The 14,878-nt window shown below is 44.5% G+C and overlaps 1 protein-coding gene across 6 annotated transcripts in view; it reads left to right on the top strand.

Moving 5' to 3' along the window:
* Nucleotides 1–2,462: 2,462 nt before the first annotated feature.
* The window catches only part of PER2 (period circadian regulator 2), a 49,337-nt gene continuing 36,921 nt past the window's right edge, over nt 2,463–14,878 (top strand). For 2 of the 6 annotated variants that reach the window (XM_063166511.1, XM_063166507.1), the window contains exons 1-4: nt 2,742–2,811; nt 11,445–11,500; nt 12,350–12,413; nt 14,365–14,525. The gene's annotated coding sequence lies outside the window, so the exon portion shown is untranslated. Of the gene's footprint in view, nt 2,498–2,741; nt 2,812–11,444; nt 11,501–12,349; nt 12,414–14,272; nt 14,526–14,878 lie in introns of those variants that run through there. The other 4 variants (XM_063166508.1, XM_063166510.1, XM_063166512.1 and 1 more) reach the window with 4 other exon arrangements.

The following is a 14,878-nucleotide window of genomic DNA, read 5'->3' as shown; positions in this document are numbered from 1 at the left end:
GTGCCCAGCCCTGGGCAGAGCCTGAGCTGTGCCCAGCCCGCCGGGCAGCGCCGCCCTGGGGCAGCACCACCGGGGGACCGGGCGTGCGAGGCACACAAAGGGCTCACTGAACATACTAGTGATTTGTTCTGCCATGCTCCAAGAGTTACAACTGAACACACACACACTCACACAAAATAAACAAAGCTGGGAAAAAAAAACCTGACCATTTTAATGCTTTTCTTACATTCTGGAGAACCATTTGTGTGTGCATATATGTATTTTACTACTGCCTACCAGACAAAGTGACCTTCAAAACAAACATGTAGCACCCATAAAATTTTGCAATAATTTTATTTTGCTTTGTTCCTTAGTAGATGAGTCAATAGCAATATTCACTCCTTTAGAAACCATGTGCCTGCACTCTTGTTATTTCAAATTGGAGGTGTCTGGAATAATTTGTATCTACATACATGATTTCTCTTGTGCCAGTTTTCTGGAAGTTGCAGAATTTGGACTGAACTTGTTCAGAGTGCATAATCACATTTTGACTAACATAGCTTGCCCTGGTTTTTGGTACATTAAATATAAAGCTGTAATGACTAAAAGATGGTATGAATAAAACTTTAAAATTATTCCCATAAGCTTGACTGAAACAATTGATTAGTATCCCTTTAAAACAAGCAGAACTCAAGTAATGGCTCTGGTAGTTACCAGGGTGGGAAAGGTACTGGCTGTTGGTGGTGATGGGGGTTACTCTTCTGCCAGGACTGGCATGTCCTGGGAACTCATTTAGCTCTAGTGCCATGCTTTGCCATCCTTCTCATGGGGTGGGGGACAGTGTGGATCTCAAGGTTTTGCTGTGGTTGAAGTGCCTTAGTTGGAGTCTGTGGTAACAGACCACAGCCCTTAGCACACAGCCAGGGACAGGTATTTTTGGCACATAACATGAAAAACAACATGCCGTGGAAACCAAGAATATTATTCTACATCCCTTTAACCCTAAAGCAGAGAACTTGCAAAAAGACAGTAAAATTCTGGATGTGAAGGCCTACCAACAACAGGTTGACCAAACTACAAAAAGACTACCTAATTAGGATTAATCTTAAAATTAGACTCCTCAGAGGAGTGCAACCTAAGAATGGTATCCTGGTAAGCTGACTTGTGCATTGCAACAAATCCAGTTGCAGAATCTGGTCCTAATGCTTCCGCTGCCCACCCCCTCTGCTGCCCAGCAGTTAAATACTCCACAGTCCTTCACTCGCAGGCTGTTTCTGTAACAGTCAGAGCATAAATATCTGTGTACCTAATGGACTTATCCTTAACACCGCACTGAGGGAGGGAAGCGGCATTAACCTCATTTTGCAGATAAACAGTGGAAGCCCTGATGGCTGTCCTGTGTTTCATCCTATGGAGCAACTGCCTGCATGCAGTGAGTGTAAAATGCTGTCAAGCCTGAACGTGGCTGTGGCACATTCTCTGTTCCTCTTTGCAAAGCCATCTACCACAGTGGAGACACAGGAAGCTCAGAATACACACACACTAACATTAACACTAACACTAACGCACTAACATTAATTTCTCAGCTACTGCTCTGCCTAGCCTTGGAAGATGTGGAGGCTAGAGCAGGCTGAAGTGTTCAGCAATGGGTTAAGGGGTTCTCTCACCAGCGTAGGATGGATTGGTGCAGGGGCCTGAGAAAAAAATCTGTGTGACCAATGTACAAGAACTCATTAAATTCTTCCTTACTGTGAGATGGGAACTGCCAATGGTCTCTGAATATTTTGCTTGAACACAAGGGGGAAATATTATTTTAATACATATGAAAAACTCTTTAAACAGTCAGAACTGAAAGCAATCGCATAGTGACGTGTTACCATGTGGAAATGCTGTTGCCAAGAACAGTACGTTTGAGAGCTCGGAAATTCTTAGTTAAATCACTGCTGTAGTTATATTCAGGCTGATGCTGCGGGCCGGTGCGGGAGAAAGCTGCAGCCCTGCGCTCTCCTGCGCTGCCCTTTGCTTTGTGACCCGGCGCCTCCTGAACAATCCGCGGGGGCACTTTCGAAACTCCAGGGCGTGCACCCAGCGCGGGCGGCAGCACCAGGAAATGGGATCCGGGCGCCGCTGCCTTATGTAAGCGGACGGATCGGCAGCGGCAGGGTGATCCGGGGCTGCGGCGGGGCCTGCGCGGGCCCGGCCGGTGTCCGTGAGCGCTCCGGGGGCCCTGGCGGGGCGCTCGGGCCGGCCCGAGCTGCGCTGAGGGGCCCAGGCCCGGCCCGGCGCGCGCGCCCCGGCCGCCAACGGTCGCTGCCCGCCCGCGCGCGCGCGCACGACACGTCACGCGCGGCTCCGAGCGGGCGGGGGCGGAGCCGCTCTCCCCGGGGCCGTCACGTGACCGCTGCCCCCCAATCCATCCTCCCCGGCCCGGCGGTCCCGTAGCGGCGGTGGCGGCGGGCGCGAGGGGAGGCGAGCGGAGCTACCGCGGCTTCGGCGGGAGGCGGCGCGGGGGCCGGCGGTGAGTGCGCCTCGGTGGCGGCGGCGCGGGGGAGGGGAGGGGAGGGGCGGGCCGGCGGCGAGGCAGGCTCGGGAGGCGGCCGCCGCTGTCGGTGGAAACATGGTGCCACACGTGAGGCTTATGTAAAGTGAGCGGCGGCCCGCGCGGCCAATGGCAGCGGCGCGCGCCCCGCCCCCGCCCGCGCGTCTCGCTGGCGTCACGCGGCCGCGGCCAATGGGAGCGCGGGCGGGGCGGGCGCGCGGCGGCCGGTCACGTTTCTGCCCGTATGAAGCCCGAGCCGGGAGGCGCGGGGCCGGCGGGACGCGCCGCGCGCGGTGAGTGGGGGCTCTCCGGGCGCGCTCCCCGCGGCCCGAAGGAGCTGGGGGACCCTCGGGGAGCGACGGGAGGGGGCGGCGAGCGGCGGCCGCGGGGGGCACAGGGGCTCTCCCGCCTCCCCCGCCCGCCGGGCCGAGGTTACGTAACCCTCGCGCCGGGGCTCTCCCGTTGCCGGGACGATGCGCGCTCGGGTCCCTCTTGTGCCGCGGGGTCCGTCCCGCTGCCGGCCCCGGCCCGCCGCAGCGGGGGCGCGCGGGGCTCCCTCGGAAGGGCGGCTGTGACACGCCCCCCCCGCTGCCCGTGAAACCGCGGCCAGGGAAGCGGCGGCCGGCTGTGAGTCGCTCCCGGGGCGGGGTGCGGGGCTCAGTGCGGCACGGCCCCCGCCCGCCTTGGACCGGGAGAGCGCCCGGGAGTGGGGGCACAGCCATCCCCACAGGGCCGGGACGGCAGCGGGGCTCTCCGAGGGGCGGCCGCTGGGGCCGGGCAGGGGCGCGCAGGGGGCGGTGGCCCCGGCCCGGAGCGGGGAAGGCGGCAGCGGGGCCGGTCCCCCGGCGGGGCTCCGCTCTGCCGGCCGCGGGCTGCGGCCGCGGCTGTGCCCGGGGTGCGGAGTGGGGGAACCGGCGGAGAGCACGCGTGTCCCGGGGCACCGAGAGGGGACCGAGCTGGGCCCCACCGGGCGGGCGGGCTGCTCCACGGGAGGAACCGTGCGGCAGCGGGTATCATTCTCAGCGCCGCTGAGATGTGCGAGCTACAGGTAGAGTAGGCAACAGGTGCTGTCCACGTAGCTGTAGGGACAGTCTGTGCCTTGAGACGGTGTGGCTGTGCTGCTGTTCACATTAGGTGCATAGTGTTACATGCATGATTACAAAACGCTTTATGTAAGTACAGTTTCATGCAAATAGGTGAGCAGCATGGTAACAGTCAAGCTGACGCTTTACATTTGACTTTTCGCAATAGGGTAAGCCTTTTCATAATGGGACAGCATTTCTCTGTGTGCCATAGGAGCTTAAAAGGCCTCCCAGGAGGTCGATGTGAGGTATCAGGTACTTGAGAAACTACAGTGCTTTGTAAGTGTAGTCCAGTGAAAAAGTAACTTGGCTGAGACAGTGCATTGATTCGGATCAAAGAAACAGAACCATTAAGTAGGAAAAGACCTCTGAGATCCTTAAGTCCAATTGTTTCATCCATATGTCCAATCTACCCTTGCAGTTTCAAACCACTGCCTTTCATCCTGTCACCATATGCCCTGATAAGAAGTCTTTTTCTATCTTCCTTGTAAGCTCATGTCTTTCTTTTCCAAATGCAAGACTTTGAGATTTATTGTCTTGGACATCTGAGATTGAATAGCTTTCACGAGTAAAGGGAAAGAAGTGGAAATACTCTAATGATTCTAGTGGTAAGAGTATCTGTCAAGTCAGAAGTAGAGTAAAAAACCTGACTAGTATAGTGAGAAAACCTTACAAGTTGCCAGTATTGTTTCAGCCACAGTTTGATTGATGTTAGGGAGAGTGCCCACATTGTTGCACTATAACATCAAGTTCCTTCTTGCTTGTGCTTGTGCATGTTTAAGTGCTTTTATGATCTTTCTGTTTTGCCTTTGTCTCTGAAACTTGCGTTGTTTCTGCAAAGTGAGGAAGTTTCACTGTAGGACTGGACTTGCTCCATGCAGAGCTGGATGTTAGTCTTGTGGTGACGACACTGTCCTGAGGTGTGCAGTCCTGATTCTGGACTCTGCAGGTTGCTCACCTCACTAGTAACACATAGAGCAAAAGAGATGGCCTTTGGCCTGGAGTGGAAGAAAAAAGTCTACCAAAACTTTCAGGTTTTGGACACTTCAAGTGTGTATTTCAAGGTAGTTGGGTGTCATAAATGTCAAACACCGCAGTGAAAGAGGATGGTCTGTCCCATGAAGAAGTGGTTTGGCTTGATGTAGTTCAGAAGGCAAAGGCATGGAAAGAGGAGAGGGTTTTTTGGCTTTTGTGCACTTTTTCAGATTTGGCAAGTTTTTTTGGTTTCATTTATAATTCAAAGAATGCATGGTTTTGCTGGAATTTTTCTTTATTTGTCCGTTGGTGGGACTTGTTATAGACTTCCTATATTCCTTTTAGCAAACAAATTCTGTTGGTGAAAATCCAAGTAATTTTTATTTTTACAATTTACTGTTACTTATTTTGGATTTCCACGGAGAGGCATTAAAGAGGCAGCATACTCTTGGCGTAGTACCTTGTCTGCTTTTTCTTCTTCTAGTCATAAGATTAAAGCATGTAACAACACAGTTTACTTGATAAACTTACTTGAGCCTCTCCCTGAACAGTATGCTCTTACATTAATAAGCTTTTCTATTAAACTGAGATGTTGATGGAGTTTAGTCTCAAAGTATGAATATAGAATGAAGTGGGGAAAAGTGATTGGCAGTAGAGTTCTGGATTCTTCTTCTACTTCAGACGTTTATTATGACCAGGAAGCGTTTGGCTTAGATACAGACTGATAAACAGTTTTCTTTTTTCCTGGGTTCTTGCCACACCCTTATTTCTCTGACATCTTTACAGTATTAGAATACGCTTTAGTGCATTAAAAAAAAAATCTTTTTTTCACCCCTCAAAGAATAAGGAAATGAGCAAGTTACCATGGGATGAGGTGTATTTGTTGTGGTTTAAAAGCAAGAAGATTACTGGTAGCCAGTAGAACAAGTAAATTATCACTAGTCTAGATCAACTGTAGTGTTTTCCATAGGGTTGCTATGGTTGGCCTATGTTAAAAGGAACGTCATGTTCTTAGCAAGGCCTTGTGTAATAGCTGGCATGAGTGTCCTGTAGACACTGTATTATACTCATAACATTACCACATCATAATTACCAGGTAATCAGGTGTTTCTGAAAAGGAATTTTTGTCTCCAGTTTTGATTGCATGGCCTAGAATTCCTCTATAAGGATGGTGGGTTATTGGGATTTTTAACTGGTTTGTCTTACTGCATTCCACATCCGGTTATATCCCTGTAGTGCAAGTTTTAAACTGCTTAAATATTCATTGTGTTAACTTAGCTTGTCAAGCACTGAACAGCAAGGCAGTCAATTAATATCCCCATTATTCTTTGTGATACTGTTGTATTACTCTAAAGATCTTTTACTTGTTCTTTTGATTATGGATGAAGTTGAATGCAGAAAGTGTTGGTCTTGAAAGTAATGCTGGTGCTGTTTTGTGCCCTAAGAAGTGTCTGTCTGCTTTCTTGCTTGAACGGTGGCCTTAAACTTAACTCCTGCTGGGGGGTCAGACTGGAATATTGTTGGTTAGCAAGGCAGGCTTTTTTAAAGTAGAACTGACTTTTTAAAAGTAGAACCAAAGCTGCATTGCCTTTGCTTGTAGAGGTCTGCCTTCTGACGCTCAGAGCTTTGTTTGTGAGGGGATAGGGGTGTTTCTTTTGAGACGTCTCTCTGTGAAGTATTGTGAAAAATGCCAATCACTTGTTACTAAAATTTTAAAAAGTTTGATGGTAATAAAATGGTTATAAAAATAGTAGTACAATTACAGTAATCATAATTTGGACAAATTGAATTAGGACAATATGAGACAATAAAGACAGAGTTACGGATGTCTAGGTACTTTTTTTTGACACCTGTTAACAAAGATTAACCCTTAAAAACAACAGCCTGTTGCATATCCATACACCTCGTACATGATGCATAAATTCCATTTAAATACAGGATTCTGTCTGGTCATCCTCAGCTTCTTCCTTCTAACCCTAACAGTGCCTTTGAGGTGGGAAGAAGTTTGTTTCTTCTGATAAGAGGCAATAAATTCTTTTTGTCTGAAAGATTTAGATGTCCTGGGGCTGCTATCTGGTGTGAGTGCCTCATTCCTTTCTTTAGAAAATCTCACTAACATAGTTCTTATTTTACCTACAAAAGTTATCTTTTAATTACAAGACTGCAGTTATCATATTATTAAAACGTTAATACAGCACTACTAATTAATACATCAAAATATGTGCGAAAAATGCATGTATTTTATAATTGGCTTTTTGCAAATATTAAAATGAATATGATGTGTTGTGTTAGAAAGTAATGCTGTATTAATTCTCTTAAGTGTGTTAAATATAGTTTTAAGTTATAAAAAATGTTAAGATAGAAACTATGCTATGCAGGAGACTTTTCTTTAAAGAAAGGACTCGCAGCGAGATAGCAGCCACAGGACACCTGAATCTTTCAGAGAAAGAGAATTTATTGCTCCCTTATCAGAAGAAACAAACTTCTTCCCACCTCAAAGGCACTGTTAGGATTAGAAGGAAGAAGTTGACGATGACCAGACAGAATCCTGTGTTTGAATGGAATTTATGCATCATGTACGAGGTGTATGAATATGCAACAGGCTGTTGTTTTTAAGGGTTAATCCTCTGTTAACGTGGGTCCTTTTTCGGGCTCTTGCTGCCCAGAAAAAGGTACCCGGGACTGTCTGTAACTCTTTGTATTTTTTGTCTCATTGTCCTAATTCAATTTGTCCAAATTATTATTACTCTAATTGTATTACTATTTTTATAACCATTTTATTACTATTAAACTTTTAGGATTTTAAAAACATGTGATTGGCGTTTTTCACAATACGGTAAATATCTGTATAGAGCCATATAATATGTACTTTTCACAAGTATGATTAAAGGACATGGGAAAAGAGAAGGTAGAATCAAAACCACAGTTCAGAGGGTGATAGGTTTGCTATGTCTTGCTGTGATTTCTCGCAGCCCCAGGCTGCTTTTGTGAAATATTGCGGCAGAGAAGACCAGAAGGAGAAGGGTGAGATTGCAGTGTGTGTAGAATGAGTGGAGATGCGTGCAGTGCCTCGGAGCGCGCTGTGTGTGTAGTAGGCAGCAGCGAGCACATGGGGCCCCGCATGCCTGCTGGCTGCGCCGCTCTGAGGCGCCCGCTCGCACCCTGCTGCCGGCGAGCTTGCGGGTGATTGCAGCCCCGAGACACGTGAACAGCCTCTGCTCCAGCCCGCACGTTCGGAGAATGACTCACAGCTCTTCAGTTCTCGCTCTCAGAGTTGTTTATTGTATCTTATCTATAGAAATTTTTCTCCTGTCCAGCCGAGGTCCGCTCAGCAGGACAGACAGAGGCACTCTGCCTGCCCCTGGGGCGGTGTTACCTCTTTATACTACAAACTACGTATAACATATTTACACCTAATTCCCTATACCTATCACCTGTGTTAGACAGTGCACTTCTACTCTAAACCAATCCCAGAGTGCCAACATCACTGCAGAAGATGGAGGTGAAGAAGAAGAAGAAAGGCTGGACACGTCCAAGTTCTGCCATCTTGTCTCCAAAACCCTCATTCTAAAACCCCCAAAATCTACCCCTTCACCCAGTGATAATTTTATTATTACACTGCTTAAACTTCTGTGGCATTCAGGTCCTCATACAAAGCTGGTAATTTGCTCCACGGGTCACAATCAAGCCCACAGGTGTTCTGGGCTGTGTGCCAGGGTCTCTGAGCCCCCTGGCAGGGTCCTGGCAGCTCTGGACACCCAGAGGGATGCACTGAGTTCCGACAGGACACGGGCAGGCTCTGGACATCTGCTTTGTGTTCTGGAGGTTCTTTCCAGTGCAGATGGGGTCTTTGAATGGCTGTAGCCGTGATAAACAGGGCCAGGACACCAGCTCATTTCAGAAGGCTGTTATTAAAGACAGCTCTGGGTGGGAACCCAAGGGGTTGCCCACAGGATGATGCTGAGGAGGAGGAGCAGTGCAGCTTTGTCCCTGGGCAGAGCTGGGGCTTCCCTCCTCACCAGAGCCCTTAGGAAGACAATGTTGGCTTGTAGCTTAGGGGGATCCTCCAAGCTGAGCACTATTAAAATGATGGTGGCAGGATGGAATCTGGCTCTGGTCAAGGGTGGGTGATGTAGTGTGGTTCTGCTGGGTTAAAATCATAGTTTATGTGCTGCTTTGTTGTTTTGAGAGGGTTCATGGAGTTCCCACAGCCTCTCATTTAAATTCAGTCTGGGTGCAAGTCCTCCTGGGAGCAGGGGAAGTGGTTCCCGATGGAAAGGGGTGCAAATACAGAGTATGACGGGGAGAGATACAAATACAAGGTAAAATAGTCACACTTAATAGTGGCAACTAAAGGCAAGTCCTAGAACTCTAACGTTCAATATTTAACAACAGACCAACACTTCAAATTAAGACCCTATCAACTTCATTAACATCAGCTAGCAATTACTACTCTGAAAAAGAACTCTCATCTCCAGGGTTTCATTTCTCACATTTGCAAAGGGATTGCACCAGTAGGGAATCCTCTGACTTGGTCCTGTCCCCTGTGAGGGGTTCCTGAGGGACAGCAGCAATTCACTGAGTTTCAGTGAGCTGCCCAGCTGTGTTCTGTGTTTTCTTGCTTATCCACATATGAGAGGGAGGTTAGGAGCATTTGTGTGTATGAAAGCTTTTGTAAAGTCAAGAAGTTTTTGTACAGATGTTCTCAGCTGCTGGGGATCTGCTGCTGAAGTAGTGTGTGGTAGTCCTAGAGGAGCCTTATAAGTTCTCTGATGTTTTTTGGTAGGCGACTTTGCTTGTAGAACACAATCAGAGGTGAGGCTAAATTTACCTTCCTCAACATATATAAGCATGGAATATGGTTTTCATTTTTCCTTAATTTTCATAATTTTCCATAATTTCCTTATTTTTCTCCCAGTAGGAAGGAACATTTTATTGAGGATGCTGTAGGGGTAGTGACTCAACATGTGGTTTACTGAAATACACAGAAAGCATTTCTTGGGGCAGGAGGATGAGGAGATTCTGCAGATGGTGTGAGCGGGCTGCAGAAGTTCTGTACAAGCAGTACCAGTGTTGATCCTGACAGGATTTGGTGGTGGGAAAGAAACTTCATCTGTATGCCAAAATGTCTGGGAAAGACTTTAGTTTTGCTTCCACCTGTTTTTGAGCATACCATGGTAATTCTTAACACTTGATTTTTCTTATAGGTAGAAGAGTTAGAAATGGGCAGAGATTTCCTCATATAGATGGCATTTTTTAAAGCAGAATGGACTTTTAAAAAGTAGAACCAAAGCTCCATTGCCTTTCTAACATCCTGTCCTGAAACAGAGGCAATTCACTGTTAAATAACACCTGCAGTTGATTGTAATTGAAGCTTTAGGGAGACAAGATGAAGTGGTGAGGATGTCTAGTACTTGTCTTTTTTCTTGATTTCGCTTCCTATCCTCCTTATTCCTTGCAGCTTTTGTATCTTAGTACAGTTTTTGTGCTTGACCTTATTACGTGTACTTTTCTGTTTCTGCTTAGTTTCTTTAATTGTACAAAGATCTTCAGTGTATAAAAGCACTTACTTGATTCCAGTTACAGCTCTGCCATGGTTCTCCTGTGACTTGAGCTCTCATTTCAGTACTAACACATCCAGCTCCTAGGACAAGTACATGGTGTTTGTCAGGTTGCTGCACTTTTTAGAGTGGATTATTGCTGTGATGGGGACAAGAATTTCTTTGGCACAGCATCTTCCAGAAGGGGACTTTGATTCTGGATGAAATTTTGAACAGGCTGTGGACCACAGCAATGTCTGAAGGGCAGCATTAGCCTGGAACTACAGTAAAAGTAGTAAAGGTGTGTCTTTTTCTTGGAGAGGAGCAGTAGATATGCAAATAGACTGCTTAATGGGGATGTCAGCAAATACTAAAGTTCATGTTTGAGATACTTTTAAATTGAGATACTCTTAAATCTAGTTTCAGCTAGAATAAAGGTGAAATATATGACTGGTGGGACATTATTTTTATCTTTTCTGTGACAACACTTGGCAGTCTCAAATGTATAATCTTTCTAATTTTTTTCAAAAGGAGCAGGAATTGACTTGCTAATTTAGAGTTCTGATTATTGATGTTGTGCTTAATTGTCTCTCCAGTTCTACTTGGGAAGACAGTGGCATTTTCTGGTTACAAAGGAAATAAGGTGTTTTTCAAAATTCACACTGCATACAAATAATTTTACATACCTTTAAGAAGGCACCTTTTTTAAGACAGGAAGCGGGAAGGAAGGATGTCTAGAAATTGGCATGGGGCATGTGAAGGAGATGGTGTTTAGTGTCTGTGGAAAATGTCTCAGCACAGGCTGCTTTTTTTTTTAATAGCAAATACCCAACTTGTTGGCAATTAAACCTGGCTCTGGGCCAAGTCTGTTATTAAGGTGAAAGAACAAATTTGAGAGACAGTTTCTCTTTGTTCTCAGGGATGATCAGATTCACTATGGAGTCCTGAGCACAGATGGTGGGTTTAACAGCACAAGGAATACTTACCTGAGAGGGTAAAAGGAGCTTTATTTCTGCTCTGGCAGAAATGAGAATTTGGGGTGGTTTCTTACATTTATAAAGGGAACAGACTTCAGTGGGTAGTTTTTCTGGGCATTGCTCAAGGAACCAATTTAGAAGTTAGGTTACAATAATAAATACTTTTATCAGTAAAATTTGGTTGCATTTCCTCTCATCTTGTATTTGTAGTCTTTATAATTGTTCTTCACTTGTGGAAGACCTATTTTGCATGATTTGACTTCTGTTGCATTATGAAATGAATTTGATTTATCTTTTAAAAAAAATTATCTTGCTAACAAAACCTGATGGTCTTTCTTTCTTTTTTTAATAGGAGCATATTGATGACACTTTGAGATTGGAAAGACCATGATTAGTACATTCATTGAGGTGAGTGTTTGATGCTGTACCCAAGAAAGTGATTTGTGATATCAGTTCTGAACTTGGGAGGGTGGGAGGTGTCTCTGTGGTTTTGTTATTGCTCTTTTGTGTACTTCCTTTAAAATGTAGTGTCAGAATGCCCAAAAACAGGGATCTTCAGGGCTTTACATTTCCAGAGACCTGTTGCACAAATCATGAAGTGCATGGAAATGCTGTGGCTTCTCTAAATCTTTATGAAACTGGAATTTAGCATAGTGTCAGTGTCGAGTGCTGCATCTGCATTGTTTGTGCAGGTGTTTATTAATAACTTCCATTTTTTTGATTGCTCTTGCAGGTGGTAAGGAACTTTCAATTATGAGGAAAATTTTGGGGTCCAGAAAACTTCTACTGTTACTTAGAAAATCAAGATGATAGCTCAGGCAGAAAAGGGAAAATATTATGCTCCTAAACTTGAATTTAAAAAAGCAAATCGTGGTTTCCAATGGTATTTTTTGGTTAGCTGTGCTCTGCTTTGAAAATAAAGAAAAGTTGATTGTTATTGGAACCAAACAAGGAAACATAATTAAAGGAGTATGGTGGAGGAATGTAATCTGTGATGTGAACAAAATTTATAATGTGCTTTCATTAAATGTGATCTGATGATGCCACAGTACTGGCCCTAGACAGGAAAGACAGATGATGTGGATAGTACTGAAATATTGCAGTACAGATGGAATTGTAACTGAGATCTTGAGCATTAACACTACAATGTCTGTCAGTCTAAATGATTGAGGAAAAAACCCAAACAATCCTGTTTTTCTGTGGTTGGAAAATGTGATCTGAGTGGGTTCTAACAGCTGACTCTTTTCAATGCTGCAGGTGTGACTTCAGTTGTCTGCAGAAAGTGAAGCTGGTTCAGCTTGGTTTGCCTCCCATATCACAGGTGTGTTCCTACAGCAGGGTTTTCACTCCTTTCTAGTATCTGAAGTCTTCTGTGCTTAGAATAGAGATATGTCAGTGTGGAAGGAAATGAGGAAATGTCACAAGTTCTGTCTCCCTTGGGAACTGAACAAATTAGATTTCCTTCTGTGGAAAACACTTTACTGGAGATGCCATCTGTAGATAAAGTCTTTTAGTGTTTTGGGACTTGGGCATACTCAATCACCTGTACATTTCCTCTGAAAAATAACAGAAAACAGGTAAAATTGGCTGCCTCTAATTCTGTTCAGACTGTTTAAAGACAAGTCATTCAAACCAGGCATTTTGTTTCTGATAAAAATCCTGTTGGTGTAGATTTGTCTTACTTTCCATTAAATTGCAGAAAGGCTTATCATAAGAATTTTTAGTAGTGTACAAGGACTATTTTTCTTGATGTTTTAATGTCTTCTTAAATTGTTAAGTACATGAAACCAATATGATACACAATTAAAATGGTGTGTACTGTGAGTATATCCTCAAACTTTGACTTTTGAAAACTTTTTAAACTTTTTTTAATAGAAATTTTACAGGGAGTTGAGTTAGTGTAAAGGAATTGCAAGAGCTGTCTTTAACCAGTTAAATCCTTTAAACAAGGATTTAACTGGTGCTGAAAGACATTCCACATTTTCAATGTTCAGGCTAAAAACTGTGAAATCTGCAAGTAGTTCTGGCTACAGCAATTTCTAATGCTTCTTCTGGTCAGAGATAAAGCCTATAATTTAAATCCTGTACTATCAGTTTATGATAAAAACAGAAGCAAAACATTTCAAGAAGCAGTGCATACAGACTTCTATGATAATTTGAGTATTTTAGAACTTGTACTGGCTTCACGTCACACAGGACGGAGTGTTGTGAATAAATTCTTCCTTTAGTCTGGCCAACACAAGTGTACTTCCAACAGTTGTAAGAGTTTGCAGCATGTTAAATTAAGGCTTGCTAGCATGGGCTGCCTTCCAGAGTGCTTAGCTTGGGATTTGAACACTGTTCCAAACATTTCTTCTGCGTATTCAGATGAAGCACTTAGAATGATGTAATTGTCTGCCACACAAATGTTGGTCTTCTCAACTTCTGATTTTTATTCTGCCATTTATTTGTCCCACATGGCAGTGGCATGCACCAGCAGATTTAGTTTCTTAGATTTCTTAGAAGAACTTTCATTTTTTTGTTTTTCATCTGAATTCCAAGTGTTTCTCTTGAGAAACTTTTTATTAGAAAGAATCATAATGTTAATGGAGTTTGTTAGTACACACTTCTGACCATAAAGAAACAGTTTTTTTTACTGTGTGAGGGAGTGAGCACTGAACAGATTTCCCAGAGAGACTATGGAATATCCATTTTTGGAGATAGCCAAAAGCCATCTCTTGATGCTCCTCAGCAGCCTCTCCTAGGTGACTCTGCCTGAACAGGGAGTTGGACAAGGAACCTTCAGAAGGTTCTTTTGGTCTCAATCCTTGTGTGAACTGAAATTTGATAAGTGCCTGGAAAAATCTTTAATGCTCTTACCAATCCTACTGTGACAGAGAGCCATAAAATGATATTGCAGCAAACTTGATGAGCATTGAAGCTCCTGCTGACCAGAGCACATCAGGCTCTGTGCCCAGCTGGGGCAGCCAGCCCTGTGTTCCCAGTGGCTGTGGCAGCCCATGCAGACTGTACACAGTGTGATACCACTCTGATTGTGAATCCTAAGGGTTATTTTATAGTGCAGAACATAGTATTACTTTAAAACTCTTATTTCAGAGCAAAAGTGTTTAAAATGTAAATTTGTGTCTTTTTCCTCTGCTGTATGACAGTTTCATGTTTAACCAACATTTATCTGCATAGGAGTGACATAGCTGTGAGCATCTTTCTGGTATCTGTTTGAAGAGGACACTGTTGGGGGGCCCAGGTATTTCTTTTATATTTTATAGTTATAGAGGTGTCCGGACTCTGTAATGGTCAAAGATTTCCAGTAGAAGAGGATGAGACAAGAATTAAATGCATGTGGGAGACTCTGGACCTAGGCACCTCATGCTTTTGATGCTAGCTGGGAGGGAGCTTGATATACACTTTTGGCACCTTTTCATAGAAAAAACAGGTAAGAAACACACATAATTATTATCATTCATGCTAGTAGAAAGATGCTTCCCCTCCTGCTCCTCTAGAGCTTATGCAGAAAATATATTGTTCTGTGTTTGTTATCTTTAAATTGGGGTTTCAGTTATATATAAGTACTCATTTAGAGCAGTATTTTGGGTATAAATGGGGAGTTACTTTACTTGAAGCTAAAACATTTTTTAGCCTTAAACCATACTTATTCTTAAATTTAGGTTTGAGTTTCTTCAGCAAGGAAACAATCTGGTTGGAAACATCCTCACTGTGGGTGCCAGGGCCCTGATCTGATGCTGACTTACCTGCCTGTGTGCTGCTATAAATCAGGGTGGCACTGGC

Source organism: Melospiza melodia, chromosome 12, assembly GCF_035770615.1.
Source record: "Melospiza melodia melodia isolate bMelMel2 chromosome 12, bMelMel2.pri, whole genome shotgun sequence".
NCBI classification, from domain to species: Eukaryota; Metazoa; Chordata; class Aves; order Passeriformes; family Passerellidae; genus Melospiza; species Melospiza melodia.
Note: the sequence above shows the minus strand (reverse complement) of the source record. Positions and strands in the feature narration are given on the sequence as shown.